General features: G+C 46.5%; 1 protein-coding gene across 22 annotated transcripts in view; it reads left to right on the top strand.

Annotated features, from left to right (window-relative positions):
• The window catches only part of EPB41 (erythrocyte membrane protein band 4.1), a 156,845-nt gene that overhangs the window by 5,167 nt on the left and 128,412 nt on the right, over nucleotides 1-23,266 (top strand). For 17 of the 22 annotated variants that reach the window (XM_084874843.1, XM_084874841.1, XM_084874853.1 and 14 more), the window contains exon 1: nucleotides 18,310-18,567. The exons of the other annotated variants lie outside the window; for them this stretch is intronic. The gene's annotated coding sequence lies outside the window, so the exon portion shown is untranslated. Of the gene's footprint in view, nucleotides 1-18,309; nucleotides 18,568-23,266 lie in introns of those variants that run through there. 22 annotated transcript variants of the gene reach the window in all.

Raw genomic sequence — 23,266 nt, 5'->3', positions numbered from 1 at the left:
ATAGCTGCCCTGTGGGCTTGATTCTAATGCATGTCCTGTGGCTTTCGAGCCACTAGAAGGTGTAAAGGGAGGCCCAGGCATGGGGGTGGAAGAACTGAGAGAGAAGACTCTGTGAAGTTAGGATTCTGCCACAACCATCTGACTTCTCTCAGATGCTTAACACACTGATGTGATTTTTGGGTCACGTGGTACAATGCAAAGGTCTTTGGGGCTAACTTGGTCTGGAATAAAATCCTTATTCTGCCATTTTGTAACTGGGTGGGTCTTTGCATGTCAGTTTCTCATCTGTAAAATGGGAATATTAACACCTACCAACACAGGTATGTTGGTTCTTTTCTTCATGTAATCCCACGAGGGCAGTGATTTTTGTTCATCTGTTCATTGCTGTATCTCCAGCATCTAGGATATAGTGGCATGTAGTAGATGCTCAATGAATATTTCTGAATGAACCTATGTATGCATTCAGTGTCACTATTCTCCATCAATGTGCTTTGTATTGGATGAAATGGCTAGTGGATATAAAGTGCCCGCATCATAGGGGCTCATGAATGGGCATTTTCCTTTTTGCTCACTAGACTGTGAGTTCCTGGGGTTGGGGGACTCAACTGAGCTCGGGGTCCTCTGTACTGAATATGGGGCCAAGTATCAAGCCCTTCAGTCAGCAGAGAGAGAGGCTAGGTAACTAGGCTAGAACTGGGGAGGGAGTGGTAGAGCCTCTAGGTTTCATCAGAAGAGGGCTGGCTGGGGAGGTCTGGGGTTGCATGTGGGAGGGGGGAGGAGGGATTCTGCCTCCAAGTACTTCCGCTTTCCTAGCTGCGTGACCTTGGACAAGTTTTTCACTTCCCTGAATCTTGGAGACCTCCTCTGTGACATGCATACTTGGAGCCAAGGAGAAGTGCCAGCTCAGGGCCCCATGTGATAACTGTTGGCTTCCTTCTAACCCTGGGCTCATTCTGGGACGGGACCAAGTAAAGGGTCCCTCCTTTGAGCACCTTTCTCTTTTAACTTCCTACCTAGCTGGGACTGGAATCTATGAGTCCGGAGTCTCAGACTTCTCAGGGGCTGGGCTCTGCCCAGTGCGGAAGCAGCCCAGGGGAAGTCTCAGCATGGTCTTTCTTTGGCTGTGTGAATTGATCACTAACCCGCCTTCTCCAGGCCATCATTGCCTCATCTATAAAAGAGGGTTAACAAAGGACACTTTTCTTGAAGAATTATTTAATGAGCAAATGGATGGATTAGGCATTAACATTTGCTGTGACTACTTGGGTCTGGCTGAGGAGACTTCAGGGCAGGCTCTGGAGAATGACATCCTAGCTCAGCCTAGGGATCCTGAGAATGTCTAGTCAACATATGCATTGTTGCCATTCATTGGATGTCTCTTATATGCTGGGATGGTTGTTTATGCTATTTTAGATGCATTATTTCAATGAGTCCTTCCAGTGACTCAAGCATTATGGGCCCATTTTATGGATGAGAGAACTGGTGCTGAGTAAATCTAGTGAGTTACCCAGAATCACAATGTTATTTAGGGGTGAATCTGGGGCTCAGACTAAAGTCTGCTCATCCAAAAGCCCAAATTCTTAGTGTGACACTCTTTTATCTCCCCCGAGGAGACAGATACGTACTGTGTTTGAGTCATTTCTGTTAATCTCCAGTGCCCAGCATGGGGCCAGTGGGAACTACTGAGCTGTTTGCTGAATGAATAAATTTACATGCACACACACACACACACACACACACACACACACAAACAATCTCCCGGGCGTGCAGTTCTAAGAATTTTGAAGACAAGCAGGAGAAATCCAGACACCATAGTGGTTTAGAATCAGAAAGACCTGGTTTTGAATCCCGTATCTATTCTTTACTTTTGTGAACTTGGACAAGATCTTCAACCTCTCGGCCTTAGTTTCCTTATCTGTAAAATGGGGATAATAAAAAAACAAAACACCATCTACCGCCTAGATTCTAAAGAGTTCTTATGAAGATTAAATAATGCATTTGAAGCACATGGTGAGTAATCAGTGCTAGTAGTTATTGTTATTATAGTTGTAATTATGAATATTATTTGGGGATTACAAAGATATCCCTCTTGGGACAGTGGAGACCGGATCTGGGAGGGGTCTGCTGGCCACAGGCAGTTGGCAACCTAGCCTGACAGGTTCTAAAAGGCATCTGTGAGGTGAAGGGAGGGAGGAGACCTCTTGGAAGGTCATCTAGTCAGGCACCTGGTCATCTGCTCTCTCTACATCACCCGCTTTCACTAACACCCACTCTCTGGCAGAGCATAGCACACAGAGGTGAGTGTGTTTTCTTTGCTTCCTACCTCCCCAGGACTTTAGAGTCTAGTTTGGGGGATAAAGATACAGGAATCACCAGCTCCACCTCTGATCGGTGGACTGAAGTGTGAACTGTGAATATATCTTCACAGGCAAAGGCCTGGAGAAGGGGCATTCCTAGCGGAAGGAACTGCTTTGCCACGCTGCAGAGCCACGGCCTGCTCTTAGGGGACTGGGATTGGAAAGACATGCTCAGGGGAGTTGGGAACTTGACCCAGAGGCAGTGGGGAGGCCATTGGATATTAAGCAGGGGAAGACTTGCATTTTGGGAAGATCACTGGCCTAGAGGACAAATGGGAGGGGAGGGGCAGAGGCAAGACTCCAGGTGAGAGATGCTGAGATATGGGGCAAGGATTGAGTCATGGGATGGGGAGCAGCAGGGTGGATGTGAGCCCTGCTTAGGAGGCAGAGCCAGGAGGATGTGGCTAGTGGAGTGTGGGGGGCAGGCAGGAGAGGAAAGCGGTGAGAGTGAGATCTTGGAGAGATCTGAGTGACATACCTGGGAGAAGGAACCAGAGCCAACCAGCTTGGGGTGAAAAAGCGACTTGTCTACTCTTTTCCACCTTCTGCCTCAGTTTCCCCAGGTAGCTTCCGTGTCTGGGCTGGACACTGGCAAGGCCTCTGGCCACCAGGGCTCATATCCCCCATTCCTGCCTTGGGGGTTCCTGGTGGTGACCTGGCAGCAAGGACAGCTCTCTGAGGTGGGGGTCAGGCAGGGTCTGTGTGGAATTGAGAAGCCTGTGGTGGTAGTGCTACAGTGCCACTGAATGTCTGTGAGAGCGGAGATAAGGAAAGCTGTCTTGCCTGTCTCAAAGATTCAGTGATAAAATGCAATTAGAGACAATAATCATTTTTTAAAAATATATATTTTATTGATTTTCTACAGAGAGGAAGGGAGAGAGATAGAGAGTTAGAAACATCGATGAGAGAGAGTCATTGATCAGCTGCCTCTTGCACACCCCCCACTGGGGATGTGCCCACAACCAAGGTACATGCCCTTGACTGGAATCAAACCTTTGACCCTTCAGTCTGCAGGTCAACACTCTATCCACTGAGCCAAACCGGTTAGGGCGAGACAACAATCATTAATTGGACCTTTACTGTGCACTATGTTATAGGGGCACAGAGAGGACTCAGATAGGATTCCTACTTCTTGGGAAGCATGAAGCGCTTCTGAGCAAGCCCAGCTGAGCAGGTCGTTAACTTTTCCAGGCATCGGGGGAGGAGATATGTAAACTGAGATTTGAAGGATGAGGAAGGGCTCTCTAGATGGGTAGTAGAAGGAAAACATTTCTGGGCAAAGGGAACATACGTGAAGGTGTGAGCTTACATACTGTGCTTGGGCACGTGCTGTAGTTTGGTATGGCCTGGGCATAAAGGGAGAGAGAGATGGTGGTGGGAGACGAGGCTGGACAGGGAAGCAGGGCCCAGACCATGGAGGGCTGAGAAGATGGCCACTTTGCAGACGATCCCTGGCTACCCTCTCCTCACTGCACCCTCATAGCTGCCTGTTCTCTGTTCTCACTGAGACTGCCAGGGCCCTTTCCTCGCCCGCCTCCCCTCCTATTCCCTTCTCATCCCTACCCTTGTCAAACCCAGTGGCTCCTCTCTCAGGAGCCAACAACCTGGGTTCCCTACCGGCCTGCCACTTACGCAACGTGGCCTGCAGTCCCTTGTCCTCTTTGAACCTCAGTTTCCACCTCAGTGAAATGGGGACAGCAGGCCTTCCTCCCAGGGAAGGGCGGAGGCTCCGATGAGGTAATCCCCACAAATGGCCTTGCCCATGTAATGGACACCCCGTAGAAAGGCTGATATCATGATTTGGACTGCTCTGTCCCCTGGTCCCACCCACTGCTTCCCCTGCCTCTCCTGGCAGCCTGATCTGGCCAACAAAGGAAGGAAAGGATTAAGAAACAAGCCCAGATCTCCAGAGGGGGCCTGGCCCGCTGCCAGCTTGCCCCTCCTGCCCCTTGCTCCCCTTGGCTGCAGGCCCAAGGACACTCGGTCTTGAGGCCTGGGCTTCTTCCAAGGCCCCACCCTAGAAGCTTCTCTCTGGCTAGAGGCCAACGCCAGCAGCAGCCTTGATCAAGAGACAAATACTTTGGGGGGGAAAATACCTTTATTTTTACTCCCTGGAAGCTGGCAATCAGCCCCTTTCTTTGGGTGAGGAGGAGGAGAGCAAGAGTGATGTCCTCTCTGCGGGAGGCCCCACAGTCAGGGCAGAATTGGATCCGGAACCTCCTGGATTCTATAGCAAGTTCCTCTGGTGCAGATACGGAACCTCCCGTGAGAGCAGGTGGCTAAGGGCACAAGCTCATGCAACAGACTCCTAGGTCTCTGGACCCTTTTCTGCCTATGAACGGGTATGAAGTGATGACTGACCTCAGCTGTCACTGTATTTCTCTGAGCCCCAGTTTTCTGTGCTGTCGAAAGGGGCTGATTTTACTGGGAGGATTGGCAACGATGTAGATCAACCACTCAGCCCAGTGCTTAGCACTCGGCGTCCTCAAAGGTAGGTAGCTAGTGTTACTGGCAGCCTTTAAGAGCCTTCGCTGTTCTCCCTCTCTCCAGCCTAGGGACTTGGAGTTTTGATACAGTTTCTTGTTAAACAAAGGACACCCAGTAAGCCCGTTTTAAAGCCAGAGGCTCAGCATCTGCCCCCTCCAGCACTTTCCCCTCTCCTGGTTGGCTGGAATACGCTAGCCTCACCCTGAGCCTGATTTTGGCCCCTGCCCCCAGATGACCTCTGCCCTCCTGGGTCCAAGCCTGCACAGTCTGTCTTCCAGAAGCCAGAGAAGGCCAGTTTCCCTCTCACACCTTTGTCTGATCCAACACTACTGCGGTCACTTTGGAAAAGCAGATTCAGGAGGGTCCTGCGTCACCCGCACCCGGGCTGGGGAAACAGAGGCAGAGTGTGAGTTCCTGAAACTATCCTTAGGGAGCTGGCACAGTGTGAACTCTCGCAGAGGCCATGAAATGGGCCTAAAAGAGAAAACCTGGTAGAGTGGAAGGAACACCAGACGGGAGGTTCGAGGGCTTCATCTCTCCCCCGGCTTTTCCCGCCCTCTCCGAGCCTCTGTTTTTGGTTTATAAAAGGAAGGGGAGGGGTTGATGTCAGAGGTTTCCACTAATATCACAGGATTAAAAGAAGGGATTTGGAGCTGACAGACCTGGATTTAAATCCAAGTCTCACCACTCGCCAGCTGGGGGACCTCTAGTAAGCTTTTTTGCTTCAGTGAGCTTCAGTTTTTTTCACTTATAAAACGAGAAAAATATTAGCACCTTTACATGCGATTACTTAAGGACTAAATTAGATATTTGGGGGAAAGTTCTTAGCCTAGAGTTGGCACATTGGAGTTATTATTGTCATTCATAATTGAGTAAATCCGTCAAAGCCAGTCAGAAAATAGTTCTTTGAACATGAATCTCAGAGGAAAGGAGGGTGAGGGGAAGAGAAGAGATTAACCAAAGGTCTTACATGCATACTAGAGGCCTGATGCACGAAATTCGTGCAAGAGTAGGCCTTCCTTCCTGCGGCTGCTGATGCAGGCTTCCCTCTGACACCCAGGACCTGGGCTTCCCTCGCAGACCAATTGCATCGCACCCACCTTGGCTGGCCTAGTGCCAGTGGGTGTCACAGCATGGTCCCAGATGGTTGTCGGGAAGGTCATCTGGTTGGTCGTTGCACTGTTTGGCTGTCCAGTCTAATTAGCATATCATGCATTTATTATTCTAGATATGCATTCCCTATGGACTCAAACAATAAGATAGTGAAGGGGTGGGGCAGGAACCCAATAGAGGGAGGTAATGGGGGTGGGGAGTAGGGAACGAAGAGGGGACATCTGTAATACTCTCAACAATAAAGATATGTAAGAAAAAGAAAAAGAAAAGAATTCGTCGAAAGGGTAGGACTAGAGACATGTACAGGATTCATTCATTCGTTAATCATTCATTCACTCAACAAGTAATTTGGATTTGGATAGATAGAACACAGAGAAGAGGAGCCCGGAAGCTGGAGAAAGCTAGAGTCAAATAGACCTGCCTATCGCTGCTTGATGTGAATCAATCACTTCTCTTCTCTGGGCTTCACTCCCTCCTCTACAAAATGGTGAGAATAGTGAGCTTAATCCTTACCTCCAGGATTGTCCTAAGGCTTCAACGAGTTCAGAGTCACAGTGGGTGCTCGGCCTGATTTCTTTCCTCTCCCAGTTCTGTTAATGACTAGATTTCAGGCAAGTCCTTGAATATGCCAGGCACACTTCTGCCTCAGGACCTTTGCGCTGGCTGGTCCTTTGGCGTGGAACATTCTGCTCCCCAATGCTTTCGTGCCTGTTCTCTCATCTCCTTAATTTTTCTGTTTATGTCTCCTTCTCAGTAAAGCCTTTTCTGATTATCCTAATTAATATTGTAACACCCTCTAATGTCACAACACCAACACTCCTTTTGCTCCATTCTGGCTTATTTCCCCCATAGCACTAATCACTCTTTGACATACTGTATTTTATTGAATATTTGTTTATTGTTTGCCTCCCCTGACTGGAATGTAAGCTCAGTGATGACAGTGATTTTTGTCTATCTTGTTCAGCATTCTAGTCCCTATACTTAGAACAATGTGTGGTTCATGGTAAGTGCTCAGTAAACATTTGTGGAGTGAATTAATGAATTCATAAAGCGCTTTCTCTCTGGGTCTAGCACTGTGCTGAGCGCACAGTAGATTCTTAGTAAATAATTATATGTGGAGTCATCATCCTCTCCATTTGTCAGATAATATGTTGGGCTGGGTCAACCCTGAACCCTTTCTTCTGACATTTTCTGCCAGGGCATCAGTTTCAGATAGAGTGCCCAAATCTTTTGTTCCTGAGCCTGAGCTATGCAGAATTTCTAGTTCAGGCTGTTTGGCTGTTGGGCCCACAATGGTTATTATGTCATTATTGGTAATTAGCACTTAGGCTCAGAGGATGAGCTTTTGTTTTTTCAGCCGAAATCACAGCAGAGAGTTGTGCCAGCCACTGGGGCCTAGGCCTGGAGCAGCTTCCTGTGTGACTCCCCACTTCCCAGCTACGGGTCCCTAGCGTAGGGAGACCCAGGGGCACCTGGGTAAGCAGGTGCCTTTCCCGGGCCATATTCTGCAAAGTTGACTTAATGGAGAATTAAGCCAAGCCAAGTTGACTCTCCATGCCGGGCCAATATCTATAGGGGCTCCTACATAAAGGGGGCTCCCTGTGCCCCTGCGGTGCCAGGTTTAGGGTCCCCCAGTGTCCATCTGTCAGGGGTATTTTCTGATGCTCAGGATTCAGGTAGAACGGGTGGAGGAAATAACTCTGGGTTTAAGACTCGGGAGCCTGGTTCAAGTCTCTGCTTAGTTGCTGTGTTGCTGGGAACCTTAGGCACACACAGCATTGCCTCTTCCTGGGCCCCAGCTTTTTCATCTGTCAATAAAGACACCTCCTTAGCTTCATGGCGAAAGAGAGGCAGGATGATGTAGTGGGCAAAGCAGTCAGACACACATGGCTTCCCAACTGTGCCCCTTTCTAGATGTGTGACATCTGGCGAATTGCTTCACTTCTCTGACCTCAGTTGCCAAAGCTATAAATGGGGTTAAATAGTACCCGCTCCATAAAGTTTTGAGAGCTAAATAAGAGAATACAGGCCAGATACCTAGGCACATGGCAAGTGCTCTCTACATCTTCGCTGGTAGTTCTATAACGGCCATTATGGAAATGCAGATCATCTGTCAATAGTAAGAAGAATACTGGCAGTAAAGCCAGGCAGATGTGGTTTCAGTCCCAACTCTGACACTAAGTGGGTGATCTTGGATAACGTTTCTCTTTTCTCTCAGACTCTACTTCCTCAACTGTAAAATGGGAATTATAGTCATAGCTTCCTCCAGGGGCTGTTGGGAATGTTCAGTGACAGGTTGTATATACGGAGCTAGTTGATACAGGGGTTGGCAGATGTCATCCCCGTTTTATAGACAAGAAAGAGAGGACAGTGACTTAACTGAACTCCCATAGTATCTCAGGGGTGAAGCTTTGATCCGGACCCATGTTGACCTGCCTCAAAAGCCCATGTTCTTTTTACTTCTTCCTGCCATCACCCATTTAGGGGTTGATGATGGTGATTCTTTTTTTTTTTTTTTTTTTTTTTTTTAAATTTAATTTTATTTATTTATTTATTTTTTTTACTTCTTTTTTTTTAATAAGTTTTTATTTTTCATATTATTACAAATGTTCCTTCCTCCCCCCCCCCACCATTGCTCTCCTCCACCAGGTTCCCACCCCACCCTCTGCCCTTTCCCCTCTCCCCATTGTCCTCATCCATAGGTGCACAGTTTATGTTCAGTCTCTTCCCACGCCCCCCTCTCCCCTTTTCCCCAAGAATCGTCAGTTCACTCCCCTTCCATACCTCTGATTCTATTATATTCAACAGTTAATATTGTTCATCAGATTTTTTTAATTTCCTTGGTTTTTAGATTCACTTGTTGATAATTACGTATTTGTTGTTCATAATTTTTATCTTTGTTTACTTTCTCTTCTGAAAGAACCCCCTTCAGCAATTCATATAATTCTGGTTTGGTGGTGATGAACTCCTTTAGCTTTTTTTTATTAGTGAAGCTCTTTATCTGGCCTTCGATTCTGAGTGATAGCTTTGCTGGGTAGCTTATTTTTGGCTGTAGGTTCTTGCTATTCATCACCTTGAATATTTCTTGCCATTCCCTTCTGGCCTGCATGGTTTCTGTTGAGAAGTCAGCTGACAATCGTATAGGTGCTCCTTTATAAGTTACTACCTTCTTTGCTCTTGCTTCTTTTAATATTCTCTCTTTATCTTTTGCTCTTGGAATTTTAATAATGATGTGTCTCGGTGTGGTCCTCTTTGGATTCCTTTTGTTTGGAGTTCTGTGCGCTTCCTGGACTTGTAAGTCAAATTCTTTCACCAGGTGGGGGAAGTTTTCTGTCACTATTTCTTTCAGTATGTTTTCGATATCTTGCTCTCTCTCATCTTCTGGAACCCCCATAATTCTGATGTTGGTTCGCTTGAAGTTGTCCCAGAGGTTTCTTACATTATCTTCAATTTTCTGGATTCTCTTGCCTTCTAGCTTCTGTGGAGGAGTGTCTTCTGGCTCTTTATGTTCCAAATCTTTGACTTGATTCTTGCGATCTTCCCTTCTGTTTTTAGGACTCTGTAGAATATTTTTTATTTCAGACAATGTATTCTTTATTTCTTGTTGATCCCTTATCATTTCTTGTTGACTCCTTATTAATTCTAGTTGATCTCTTTTCATATCCTCATAGGCCTTATCCATCTTTTCTAGGAAATTCTTGAAAAACCTTATAAGCGTAGATTTGAACTCTATATCCAGACGCTTTTTGTCCTCCATTTCTTTCGTTTGTGATCTATTTTGTTGTCGCATTTCGCAGTTACAGATGGGACGGGGTTTCAGGGTGGAGCCTGCAGCTTTGGCTTCCGTCAGCCCCGCCCTATGCGGGTCCTTCAGTGCTCGCTGCCTGCGCCTCTGAGAGAAAGGTGCCCTCGATTTCCGCCTGCTGCCAAACAGTCTATGCTCTCCCACAATGAGCCCGGTATTGGGGTTCAGTTCAGTTGGAAGTGGAGTTGGAGGTGGCGTTCACAGCAGTCTGGAGCCCCAGTCTCCTTCCGGCCAGGGCAATCCCGCGGCACAACCGACGGTCCCTTCTCTGGGGGCAGTGTGCGCGCCTCCGGGACCTCCTTTCTCTGCTACCCCGGGGTTCCGCTTTACAGCCCAGCTCCCTATGGCTGAGCCTGAGTCCCCGGGGTCTGGCCCAGAACTGGGGTTCAGAGCAGTCGGGGGCCCAGCACAGTCGGAGTGTTTATCTCCTTCCCGCTAGGGAACGCCCGCCAGGCACTCGGCCTCCCTCCTCTCCGGCTCCGTCCTCTCCGCGCGCCGCGTGTCTCTGTACCTTAGGCTTTTACAGCTCCTCCGCGCTTCCTTCTGGTTTTCTCCTTGCTTCTTGTTGTAGGATTTCCAGTCAGTCGACTTTCCTGTAGTTCTGGGTAATGTCCATTTTATATTTTAGTTGTATTTTATTAAAATTGTTGTGTGCGGCTGCGGCTAGTTGCCTACCCGAGCAGCCATCTTAGATTCTCCCTCGATGATGGTGATTCTTACGGCTGCTGGTCTCACCACATTCATTCTGTGATCCCCAGTCCCTATACAAAGGAGATGCTTAATGAGTGTTTGTTGGATGAAGAAGGGGTACCAGTATGTCCTCACTTCCAGATAAGCTTTTGCCCTGGGGTTGAAGAAATTTTTTTTTTTTTTTGGCTTGGTTGAAAGCAGAATACGAATAAAAATAAAAAAATAAAAATCATATGCAGTGCAGGTGTGAGCCTTGTAATCTGCAGAACCTTTTGCAGCCCTCCCATAATTTGATCCTTCTTGCTACCCTGTGTCACATCCTGGGTAGGCATTGCCGCCTCCCTTTGACCGGTGAGGCTCTGGGAGCCCAGAAAGGGTGTTGGGGGCTGACTGTGTAAGTCCCCCAACCCCAATTCATATGTTGGAACCTCAAACCCCAAATGTGTTGGTCTTTGGAGATGGGGCTTTGGGGAGGTAATTAGGGTTAGATGAGGACAGGAGGGAGGAGCCCTCATGATGGGATTAGTGCCCTTATAAGAAAAGACACCAGAGAGCTCACTCTCTCTGCCACATAAGGACACAGAGAGAAGGCAGCCACCTGTAAGCCAGCAAAAGAGCCTTCACCAGAACCTGACTAGGTTGCCATCCTGATCTCGGACCTCCAGCCTTCAGGACTCTGAGAAAGTACATGTGTTGCCTAAGCCACCCATTCTATGTTATGGCCGCCCAATCTGACTAAGGCAGAAGGTAAGTCACACAGGGAATGTTTGGCAGAGCTAAGGCTGGCAGTTATTTGTATTCATTTGTCTCTTTCTTCCTCACTGAAACCCTCCCAGTCTCTGGAAGGCTTAGAAATTGAGACAATCGAGGTTACTAGTTCGATTCCCCGTCAGGCACATGCCCAGGTTGTGGGCTCTATCCCTGGTACGGGGAGTGCAAGAGGCAGCCAATCTGTGTGTTTCTTGCTCAGAGATGTTCCTATCTCTCTGTTCTCCCTTCACCTCCCCCCCTCCTCTAAAATCAGTAAAAGCATTTATTATTATTATTTTTTTTAAAGAAATTGAGATAAGCTAGATAGGCAGCTCAGGGACGGTCCTGCCTTAGCAGCTTTGGAGCATCTTGGGTCAAACCTGGGCCATTTCTGGATGCCAATCCCCCCTTCTTCCCTATAGCTCCTCCTCTGCCCTCTCCCACCGTGAGGGGAGGGCCAGGCTGACGTCACCAGTTTTAGAAGGGGCCCAACTAGCTGATGGCACTGAGCCTATTCCTGTGTTTCCTGGGAAATTCTCTAGCTAGTGGGTTCCCTGCTCTACAGAGAGAGAGAATTAGTGGGTTAAGCTTGAGAGAGCTGGAGTCTTTGCTGGATCAGGGTCATTAGGCTCACTCCAGCTGGTGAGAGGAGGGGATTGCGGGGACATGGGGAGAGGCGGGCAGGGGAGGCCAGATCCTTGGATCCCTCCTTGAATGTCTGTAATCAGAAGGAGTCACAAGAGTCTTCCCCTGGGGTCTTGGGACAGATGTGTGTTTTTTTTTATGAGAGAGAGAGAGAGAGAGAGAGAGAGAGAGAGAGAGAGAGAGAGAGACATCAATTTGTTATTCCACTTATTAATGCATTCATTGGTTGATTGTTATGTGTGTCCTGACCAGGATTGAAACTGCAATCTTAGTGTATCAGGATGATACTCTAACCAACTGAGCTACCCAGCCAGGGCCAGGACAGATGTTGATGTTGCATATCATTTCCAGACTACTTTCCTGAGAGTGATATGAAAGCAGTATTGGGGGATGAGGGCATGAGTGGGGGAGATTGGGGGTAAGGGGGAATAAGAACATATATGTAACACCTTAATCAATAAAGAAATTAAAAAAAAAAAAAGAAAGCAGTACAGAGCAGAGGACAGTGGGATCGCACAGACCTAGTTTAGGCTGTGTGATGTTAGGCAAATCACCAACCATTTCCAGGCTGTAGTTTCTGTAACTGTAATGGAAGCTAATAATACCTTGCAGGGTTACTCTAAGGCTGAATGCAGCCATGCATATAAAGTACTTCGGATGTGCCAGGCACATAGTAAACACCTCATAAATGTAGTTGTTACTATTTTTAATAATACATTCTCTTTAAAGTCCCTTCCAGCTTAGGCATTCCTAGGTTTTATGGCTGTAGAATTTAGCCTGGCCTCCAGCTTCGGGAAGGAAATGTAGTTGAAACTTAGAGGAAGGCAGTGAACAGATCCTTGTAGTAGGGGTTGGGAGGCTTAGGTTCAAGTTTAGGCTCTGCCACTCCTATCTTGTGTGACCTTGGGTAAGTCGCTTCCAGTTTCTGGACCCATTTTCCCAAACTGTTTAAAAGTTAGCAACTTGGCTTGAATATCCCTAAGGTCCTATCCAGTCCTAACCTTTTGTGAATCTAGAGGCCTAAAGGAATACCTTAGAACTTACTCACCAGGCCCGCTTCTTTACAGTTTCAACTTCCTTCCCTTCTGCTTCTTGCATCTTGGAGTGTCTGCACAGCAGAAAGGACATGCCTTGTCAACCCTGATATATTTCTTTTACTTACATGTAGACTTTTGCTTTTACTGTGCACAGAGAACTCTTTAAGACAGAGTTTAATATAATTTTGTAAGCAAAATGCATTGTGTCAAAGAGGTCAAAACATGCTCTGTGTTTTCAAATAGACTTCCATTTTTCTGATTTCTTTTGCTTTTATCTCAATCGGAACAGGCAGCCTTGTATGCTGTAACTAAAAAACATGCTGCAGTCAATACATACTAGAAGGAGACTCGCTGGTGTGATTTAGATAAAAGGGTGTTTATCAGGTAGCACAAAAGAGCAAAGAATGGGAAATAATAAACATTTAATAAACCTTAATGTCCAACAGTTAGGTTTAACTCACTTATGGTATATTCACTTATTATTATAAAAATATAACAAGGCACTGTTAAAAATGGTGATGCAAATGTCATAATATTGTTAGGTGAAAAAAGTTGGTTCCAAAACAATATGATCTAAATTTTTAGCCCTAGCTGGCTTGGCTCGTGGATACAGCATCTGTCTGTGGACTAAGGGGTCCCAGGTTTGATTCCGGTCAAGGGCACATGCCTGAGTTGTGGGCTCAATCCCCAGTTGGGGGGTGTGCAGGATGCAGCCGGTTAATGATTCTCTCTCATCACGGATGTTTCTATCTTTCTTTCTTCCTCTCTGAAATCAATAAAAATGTATTAAAAAAATAAAAAATTTAAAAGCATTGGTTGAATCATATGCAATTTGCTGATATTTGACCATTTTTAAACTATAAAATTAGCAATTTTGTATGACAATTTAATACATATAAAAAGAAAAAGTTGTACCTGTAAGAAATGGTACTTGAAAGGAAGTCTCCCATCAAAATATTGATGTTGGCTATTTCTGATGATGGCTTTATGGTGACTGTAATTTTTCTTTTAACTATATAAGTACATATAGTTAAATATATTTATATATCTATATATCTATATCTATATTTATATATCTTTGTTAATCCTCATTGATTTTTTTTTTTTTTTTTGAGACAGTGGAAGGGAGGGAAGCAGGGATAAAAAGAGAGAGAGAGAGGACACATCAATTGGTTGTCTCCTGAATATGCCCTGACTGGGATTGGGGATCAAACTTGTAATCCAAGTACATGCCTTTGATTGGGAACTAAGCCCATGACCCTTTGGTGTATGGGCCGACACTGTAACTACTGAACAATGCTAGCCAGGGCGGTGCTCGCTCTCTCTCTCTCTCTTCTCTCTCTCTCTCTCTCTCTCTCTCTCTCTCTCTCTCTCTATATATATATATATATATATATATATATATGTATTTTTTTTTTTTATGAACAATTCAAGTCCTGCTACTAAAAACAATCCCCCTAGAGAGGCATACCACTATATGAACAGTAATTTTCCCACCCTGTTATGGCTTGCTTGATTTATCATTTGTGTTTAATAGGTCTAAAATGACTACAGTTTTATGACCATGGGCAGGATGGAAAGCTCCACTCTTCATGTAATTTTGGTGCCAGGATTGGTTTTTATTCAGTAGTGGTTGTTCAGAACACTTTACTGTGGGCCCAGCTTTTCAAAGCCGTCTTCATCTCTTGTTACCCTCCCCACTCCAACAGACAAAGGTTTTCCATGAGCCCTATCATTGGGGTGTCAGGCCAGCTGCGTCCCTAATACGCCCATGCCCCAGATTTGGTAATGGCTCAGATTCCAACCGTGCCCCCCCCCCCCACACCCACTTTCTTTCAATCTCATCTCTTCCAGGTCACCGGAGGCCCCACCTATACCCTCTCTGTCCTTCCCCACTGCTCACCACCTAATTTCACCATCTGATTTCACTCTCTTTCATGCAGCTGGTGTTTGCTTTTGCTGGAGCTCAGTTTGCAATGGGGAAGGGTTAGGACCCTTTCATGCCTGTCTTTTTTTTTTTTTTTTTTTTTTTTTTGCTTAGTGGCCTTGACCGCTCCTGGGCTGACAGGCAGCCAGCAGGGCCTGTATTCCCTAGGAGGGAACAGGAGGGGTGGTGGGGGAGCAGTGGCGGGCTCAGCTGGCAGGCGGGAGAGAGATGGACCCTAGAGACCCTATCCTGGGGCTTGGAGCACGGCACCGCCACTACCCAGATGTGTGCCTGGAGCAGGCAGGGTGGGGCTCTGAGGTTCTGCTTCGGTGATTAGCTTCAGAAATGATGCTTGAGACCTTTATCCTTGGTACCCAATGGCGGCCTCTGCAGGGTGAGCTGGGGCTCAATGTGTGGTTTGCAGAAGCCTCTTTTGAGAAGACAGATGGGCACATGAGGAAGGGTAGTTTCTCTACCTTCAGATTGGGCAATCGCTACCCACAACCCCCAATTACGTGTTGGGCCCAGCTATCCTCAGGGACTGGGTATTTAACCTTGCTGGTGATGGTGTGCACCTAGTTAATAACAAAAACCCCCCTTGTGTGGATGGTCCTTTATAATTTACAGAGCTCTTGCATCTTCAGGCTAAAAGCTAGGACTAGAATTTAAGTCTTTCAGATTCTATAAAGCCTGTGCTAACAGTTCTTGGATGTGGATTTTAAGAGTGGTTTACACCTGGCTGTTTAGTCATTTTCTGCTAGCCTGTGACCTCCGACCTTTTTCAGGGTGATGTTTATTAAATATTGTACACTCAGGGCATCAAAACAAGCCTCTTTAATATGCTTGTCATTACCTAGCACTTCACAACACAGAGAATATTGGTCTTTATGAATCTGAATTTGGTGGCAGCGGTGAGCTGTCTTGTGGATTTATCCTTCATGCTAGCAGATTTCCAGGTCTATTGTAGGAAGCCTCTGAGGCACAAAGGTGGTAGAGCCGGAGCTCCCAGTCAGAAGCATGGCTGAACAGGGGACCAGAATATTCAAGAACAGGTACACTTCACACCTACCCTGTTTCCCCGAAAATAAGACAGTGTCTTCTATTAATTTTTGCTCCCAAAGATGCGCTAGGTCTTATTTTCAGGGGATGTCTTATTTTTCCATGAAGAAGAATACGGTACACATTTATTATTAAATGAAAATAAAGGAAATTTATTACCTGTATACGGTATGGTAGTACGGTAGTCGTCAACACAAACCAGACAAACTGTGAATCCTACAGTATCAAGAATTTACTCATTTATTCAATGACAATCATGTCATCATCTTCTGGAACATCATCATAACAATCCAATTCCTGAATTTCCTGGTGAATTTCTTGTGACTCCATTTCTTTCAGAATCAGTGGACCAAATCTCTCATGGTTAGCCTTGGGGGGCCTTATTTTCGGGGGGATGCCTTATATTTCACTCAGAAGGAAACCTGTAAGTAGGTCTTATTTTCGGAGGATGTCTTATTTTCAGGGAAACACGGTAGTACACAGAATGACCTTGGCCATGTCACCTGACCTTATAACCCTCAGCTTCCTTATATATAAAACTAAAGGCCCAGTGCATAAAAACTGTGCACTGGAGTGGGGAGGGGGTCCCTCAGCCTGGTCTGCATCATCTCGCAGTCGGACTTCCCTCTCGCAGTCTGGGGCTCTCGTAGTCCAGGACCCCTCGCTTTTTACCACCCGCCTGCAGTGGAGGCAGGAGAGGCTTCTGCCACTGCTGCTGCACTTGCCAGCCGTGAGCCCAGCTTCTGACTGAGCGGCCTCCCCCTGTGGGAGAGCACTGACCGCCAGAAGGAAGCTGCTGTGTTGAGCGTCTGCCCCCTGGTGGTCAGTGTGCATCATAGCGACCAGTAATTCCCCCGTTTGGTCGATTTGCATATTAGGGTTTTATTATATAGGATGACTTGCTCATTAAATGAAAAAGAGGGACAAAGTCCCTGTCCTCCTGGGGCTTGTAGTATAGTGGGTCCATATTGCAGCAGTTTGTTGAGAAGGACAGCAAACAAATAATACATAATGTAGTCAAGTCAGGTAAAAAGTAAATGCTATGAAGTAAAATGAAAGCAGGACAAGGGGGTGTGAGTGGAGGCAGCTTCAGATAGGGTAGTCTGGTGACTACCTGGTGGTCCTCTAGGATTTCTCAGGATGTTTCAAACAGATAATTCATATAATGTGCTCAGTTCAGTGCTGACAATTGAGTGCTTAACAAAGATATTATTATTATGTCAGCCAGCTCCACATCTCCCAGGCCATATTTTAGTCTCCAAATAGCAGTAATAATTCTGTAGCTCTTACTATGAGCTAGGCACTGTTCTAAGAACTACATATTTTAACTCATTTAATTCCTACAGTACCTCTTACGAAGTAGAAATTATTATCCCATTTTGTGGAGTCTGAAACTGGCATAGAGGAGGCCAAACCATTAAGGAGGGCTGGAGTTTGAGAACTGAACCTAGGTAGTCGGTTTCTTGAGGCTGAGCTGAGATGTGAGAGGGCTGTGATTAGATACCGAGACAGTGTAGCTGGCACATACAGGCTCTGATATCAGATTGTCTGGCTTCTTATCCTGGCAGCTCTAAGCCTCTCTGCTTGGGCTGCTTCTTCTCTGACATGGGAATAGCAGAACCTGTCTTACCTTATAGAGACCATGCTTCAAACAGAGCCTTGTTTCTGCTCTGTGGGGCCCCAGCCTGTTCAGAGAACAACCTGGCAGGAAATGTGAAAGATCAAGCGGCCTCTGAAACTTCTGAAAGGAAATCAATGCACACAAGGCAATTGTCAGAGCAACCCTAAGTTCTGGTAGTTTTTTTTATTATTTTTTTTTATTTTTATGATGTTGAGGGTGCCAGGGCAGAATTAGGAGGTCCTTAAAACACAGAAATCTTGGCGTGGCCACACTTAGCTTCCATTTCAGGCATTACACAGTTGCCAGGAGAGGTAACGTCTAACCGAATGTCGGGTTAGAATGGCATCAAGAGATGGTCAAGTTCCTAGAAGGAGAAACTGAGGCCCAGCAAAGCTCGGTGACTTAACCAAGGTGCATGCAGGGGGGGCAGTCAGCTGGAGTCGTCTGGCAGCACCTTCACCTTTCCCTGAGGCTTTCCAATCTCGGCCTGTTATTATCTGGCCCTCCTCCGGGTGGAAAGGGCCTCACCTTCGTCCCGGGAACTGGCTGCCTCATCCCCCACGTGGGTGCCGCTGCAGGCCAAGAGCACCCGGACTCCTGAGCGGGTTCGACCGGCGCCTGCGCACACGCCTCCAGCCCCCTCGCCTTGCCCCTCTTTTTCTCTCCCCTCCCCATTCCTTACCGGCGAAGGGGGTGGGGATCAGAACTCGGCTTCAGCCAATGGGAGGGCGGGCCGCGGCCCAGCCCCCTCCCCCCCTCCGGCGCCGTCCAATAGGAATTTACTACAATGTTGTGGCGACCCGAGGGGGAGGGGCGCGCGGGCGGGCGGGCTGGCTGCGGGCCGGGCGGCCTCGCTCCGCGGAGGGAAGGCGGGAGGGCGCGCGGCGCAGCCTCCCGCTCGCTCACTGGCTCCCTCCCTCCCTCCGCCGGCGGGTTAGTCAGTCAGTTCGCCTGCTGCCGGCGAGCCCGGGAGCCGCAGAGGGCCGGAGCCGTGGACGCGGGCACCTCCTCCTGCCATTGTTCCTCCGGCAGCTGCGGCGAGCGGCGGGCGCGGGACCCCGGTCCCCGGAGCCCCGGTGAGGCGAGGCGCGGCGGCTGCCGCGTGCGGAGCGGGGCGGCGGGAGGCGGGGCGCGGAGCTGTCCCCGAGGGGACGGTCCTGGCGGCCGCGGTGGCGCCGCAGCCGCCTCTTTGTCTCCAGCCGCCGCCGCAGGCCCGGGCCCGGGGGCGATGGCCGGGCGGCCGCGGCCGGACGCGGGAGGCTGAGGGGCGGCATGCGGCCGGGACGCGGGGCCCGCGGAGCAGGAGGTGGGGCCGGGCTCGGGGAGCCGTTCGAAGTTAGGCTTGGGATGTGTTTCTGACGCGGGGAAATGTGCGTGGTCCGGTCCGTCCATCACCGCAGGAGAGCCGGATGGCGGGTGTGGGGAGGTGGAGGTGTGGCGGCGGCGGCGGGCGCTTCCTCCGGACGAGGCGGCGGGCTTCCTGGAGGAGTCGGGGCGCCACCTGAGGGGCGGCGGGCCCGCCGCGGGGACGTCCAGGCCTTCCCGCCACAGACACCGTGTCCTCCAGCCGCCTCGCCCGCACGGAGGGCTGAGGCGCGCCCCCTCGGTCTCCACGGTGCCCGGGACCGAAGGGTTAAATCTATTCTCTTCGCAGCGTGACCTCCTTTTTCGGTTCGCGCATCTGCCGGCTTGGAAATCTGTCCTCCTGCTCACGGGGCTCTCCCCCCCCCCCCCCCCTTTGGTACCTGTGGAGGCCTGGATGGAGCTCCCCCTCCAGAGCCCTCAGCCGGCTGTGCTTCCCGCCGGGGCTCTGCCAGGACGGGCTCAGCCTCCGGCCGGGCATTCTCTGGAAGGGAAAGCGATCTCACGTGAAACCTCGCTGGCGGCTTGGTTTCTGGCCGCATGACAGCGACTGTCATCCTGTTGTCTCTCTCACTGTACCCGCCATAAATGACTAGTCTGCGGAGACTTGCCCGGTGTTGGCGTTGTATGTATTGCTGATTAGGAGATAGTGGTTTTTTGTTTTTTTGTTTTGTTTTGTTTTGTGTGTGTGTGTGTGTGTGTGTGTGTGTGTGTTTAAGAGATGCTGAGCTTTTTTTAGTAGCCTGGATGATTTCACAGCTGCTATTTTGTACCTTTCTGTTTTTAGGGGAAATTGTAAGACATGGTGATGTCTTGTATCCTGGATATTATTATAGTGGTTTTTATACTCTCTTGAGGATATACTGTATCATTACTGTACTCAGCATTCTCAGGCAAAAACTTCAGTTGGTTTGGTCCTTTTAATGAAGTAGACAGGCACACACATATGTAAGATATCATCTATATCTGTATCTGTGTCTGCCTTGTCTAAAACTTCTCATCCCAATTTTGTGAATGTAGCATTAACCCTTACTTGCTATGGAAACGTAACCACTCTTCGTTTTCCTTTTCTCTAAATTAGAAACATACACGTTCTTTGTTCGCTGGACAGTGCTTGGCTTTATAAAATAGTTTCTTGGGATGTGATTAGTATTATATAATCCATGTAGAATATACAGCAGAATATCCAGCACACGGGAAGCACTCGGTAAATGACAGATTTAAAAATGGGCATAATAACCGAGCATCAGATTGCTTTGGAATGAAGGTGCTAATTCAGAGTGCTTTCTAAAGAAAGGTGATAATTAAGGTAAAGATAGGCATTATTATTTTTTTTTAAATTATTGATTTTTTACAGACATGAAGGGAAAGGGATAGAGAGTTAGAAACATTGATGCATCCTGCAGCCCCCTACCGGGGATGGAGCCTGCAACTCAGTCATGTGCCCTGACCAGGATTCAAACTCGGGACCTTCCAGTCCACTGCCCACCGCTCTATCACTGAGCCAAACTGGTCAGGGCAATAGGCATCATTTATATCCCTGGGGACATGAAGTACAGTATATTTGCTACTATTAAAAGTGAACTCACTAGTAGACCCAAGCTGAGCATGCTAACCTGATTCCTTTCTCTTCTAGTAACAAAACTATACCTTTTTCCTTGTGTAGTTGAATTCAGGCTTAGAAATAAATGATTTTAATCCTTAGGCCTTACCAAAATTCTCTCAACATTTATACTAGTGTATTATACCAAATGGTTTATAAGTCCTTATACAATACTAGAGGCCTGGTGCATGAAATTCAGCCTGGCCTGCACCCTCTCACAGTCTGGGAGCCCTCCAGGGATGTCTGCCTGCCGGCTTGGGCCTTATACAATTTGACCTCAATCTATCTTTCCACCTTTATGCTCCCCGCGCCCCCCCCCCCTTTTTTTTAACTGCTTAAACAATAAAAATTTATTCTGTTTCTGTAGGTATTCTCCTCATTACTTATATTTTCCAACCAAAAAGAACTGCTCAGCAATAACCCATATTTTCCCATCTCTGTACTTCTGGCAATGTGGTTTCATCTATGCTTGTCATATGTGTATATTCCTTTGAAGGTTTTCAGTTTTCTTACCTTAGAAATATGAACTATATTAGTAATTTGAAATGTGAGGAAAAGTTCCCTATGTTGAAGGAACTTGATGGAATTTTTTGTTTTGTTTTGAAGTTTCTTTGAGCTTCATTATTGAATTTTCTTTAAGTGGTGTTCATTAAAAGGATTTAAGTCCTAAGAACCGCATCAATGTGTGCAGCTCATGGTGAATGATGGTTGATGGTAGATTAAGAAAAGCTCTTAGGCTTCCATTCTACTCAGAGCTAAGAATTCCGTCGTTTAATGCTTGGAAACTCTGGCTATCAGCAAATAGACTAAGCTACCCTGTTTCCCCGAAAATAAGACAGTGTCTTATATTAATTTTTGCTCCCAAAGATGCGCTAGGTCTTATTTTCAGGGGATGTCTTATTTTTCCATGAAGAAGAATACGGTACACATTTATTGTTAAATGAAAAGAAAGGAAATTTATTACCTGTATCCGGTACGGTAGTACAGCAGTTGTCAACACAAACCAGACAAACTGTGAATCCTACAGTATCAAGAATTTACTCATTTATTCAATGACAATCATGTCATCATCTTCTGGAACATCATCATAACAATCCAATTCCTGAATTTCCTGGTGAATTTCTTGTGACTCCATTTCTTTCAGAATCAGTGGACCAAATCTCTCATGGTTAGCCTTGGGGGGCCTTATTTTCGGGGGGATGCCTTATATTTCACTCAGAAGGAAACCTATAAGTAGGTCTTATTTTCGGAGGATGTCTTATTTTCGGGGAAACACGGTAGAAGAATGAAGTTCTATCTTTAGGTGGATCTCTGCTTGCTTTCCGCATTTCTTTCTTGGTGACCTAAGGGCCAATATTTCCTAAATGTTAGTTAAATCCTATTTATTGCATTAAAGTAGTAAATATGGTGAATAAACCCGTTTTTTCAAGTAGGGTTATCCTCAATAGAATATATAAAATAACATTATGTAATAATTTATATAATATTAACCAAAAATATACAAATCTCCCTCTTTGTTTATTTAAAAGTACTTTAATTTTATCTCCTTTTTTTTTCCACTAGAGAAGTGAGAAACGCTTCTAAATTTACAAGTGACTTTTTAAAAATCCTCACCCAAGGATATTTTTATTTGCTTTAGAGAGAGAGAATAAGGGAAGAGAGAGAGAGAGAAAGAAAGAAAGAGAGAGAGAAACATTGATTGGTTGCCTCCCATATACACCCTCATTGGGAATTGAACCAGAAACCTTTTTTTTTTTTTTTTTGCAGAGAGAGGAAGGGTTACAGGGCCGGGCCCAACCAACTGAGCCACCCGGCCAGCCTGGCTTAAGTGATTTTAAATGCTTCCTGTCTCCTCTGAAAAAAAATGGTTGTGGCATTTTGTTGAGATATGACCTATATATTTTTCTTGTTGTTCTCTTTTGTCAGGTTTGTGCCCCACATGCAAAGTTTACCAGCATGATGTTTTCTTGTGTGCAGCTTGAATTTAACATTTCATTTAAATTTCCAGAAATGTTAAATTCAAGCTGCACACAAGAAAGCATCATGCTAGCTTTCCACCTCATTCCTTAGTTTATGCTCTTTAATTTTGAATAGGTTCATATTATAGGAGATAGCATGCTTACAGTGCTATTTTGTTTCCTTCTTCCTGTTCCTAAGAAAGCTTTCAGGTAAGCTTGTCAGAAGTGTTGCATAGTAGTAGTCAAGGGATTCTTGAATTCTCTGCAGGAACTTTGATATGCTTACCAGTATACTGAGATTTAAAGTATGTTAGTCTATAATTTGTGATGTGAGTGGTCGGGCTTGCTTATATTGCATTCTGAGTGTTCAAATCCAATTTAATATTGGTGATCTGATACTATAACTTTAGAATAGCAGTGGCCGTTGTGGGCTGACTTTGGTTCTTAAACCAGTAGGAGTGTACTTTGTATCATAATCTATCTCTGTGTCATCTAAGAAGCAGGCCAGCCCAAGTGCTACCAGTATATTTTCCAAGAGTCTTGTCAGATTCATGATTGGTCATGTGCATATTTATATGCAGATTAATTACTACCTCTAAAGGAATTGTTTTCCCCTATTGCTTGAGCATGGAATTACCTTATTTTGTTTATCAGCTAAACAATAATAGTTCTAATGAGCTACTTTGCGTTTTTCCCCCCCTGAATAAGGCCCCAAAGATGAAACTTTTTAAAACTTTTAAAAGAGTTATAAAAATAACATATGATTAGTTACAGGCCTTATTTATGCAGAGAATCTAGAATTATTGGAAGGTAATTGGTTCATTGCATTTACTACTATATTAGCTTTTAGTT

This window comes from Pipistrellus hanaki (genome assembly GCF_964339955.1).
Source record: "Pipistrellus hanaki genome assembly, chromosome: 2".
In the NCBI taxonomy this organism is placed as follows: Eukaryota; Metazoa; Chordata; class Mammalia; order Chiroptera; family Vespertilionidae; genus Pipistrellus; species Pipistrellus hanaki.
Note: the sequence above shows the minus strand (reverse complement) of the source record. Positions and strands in the feature narration are given on the sequence as shown.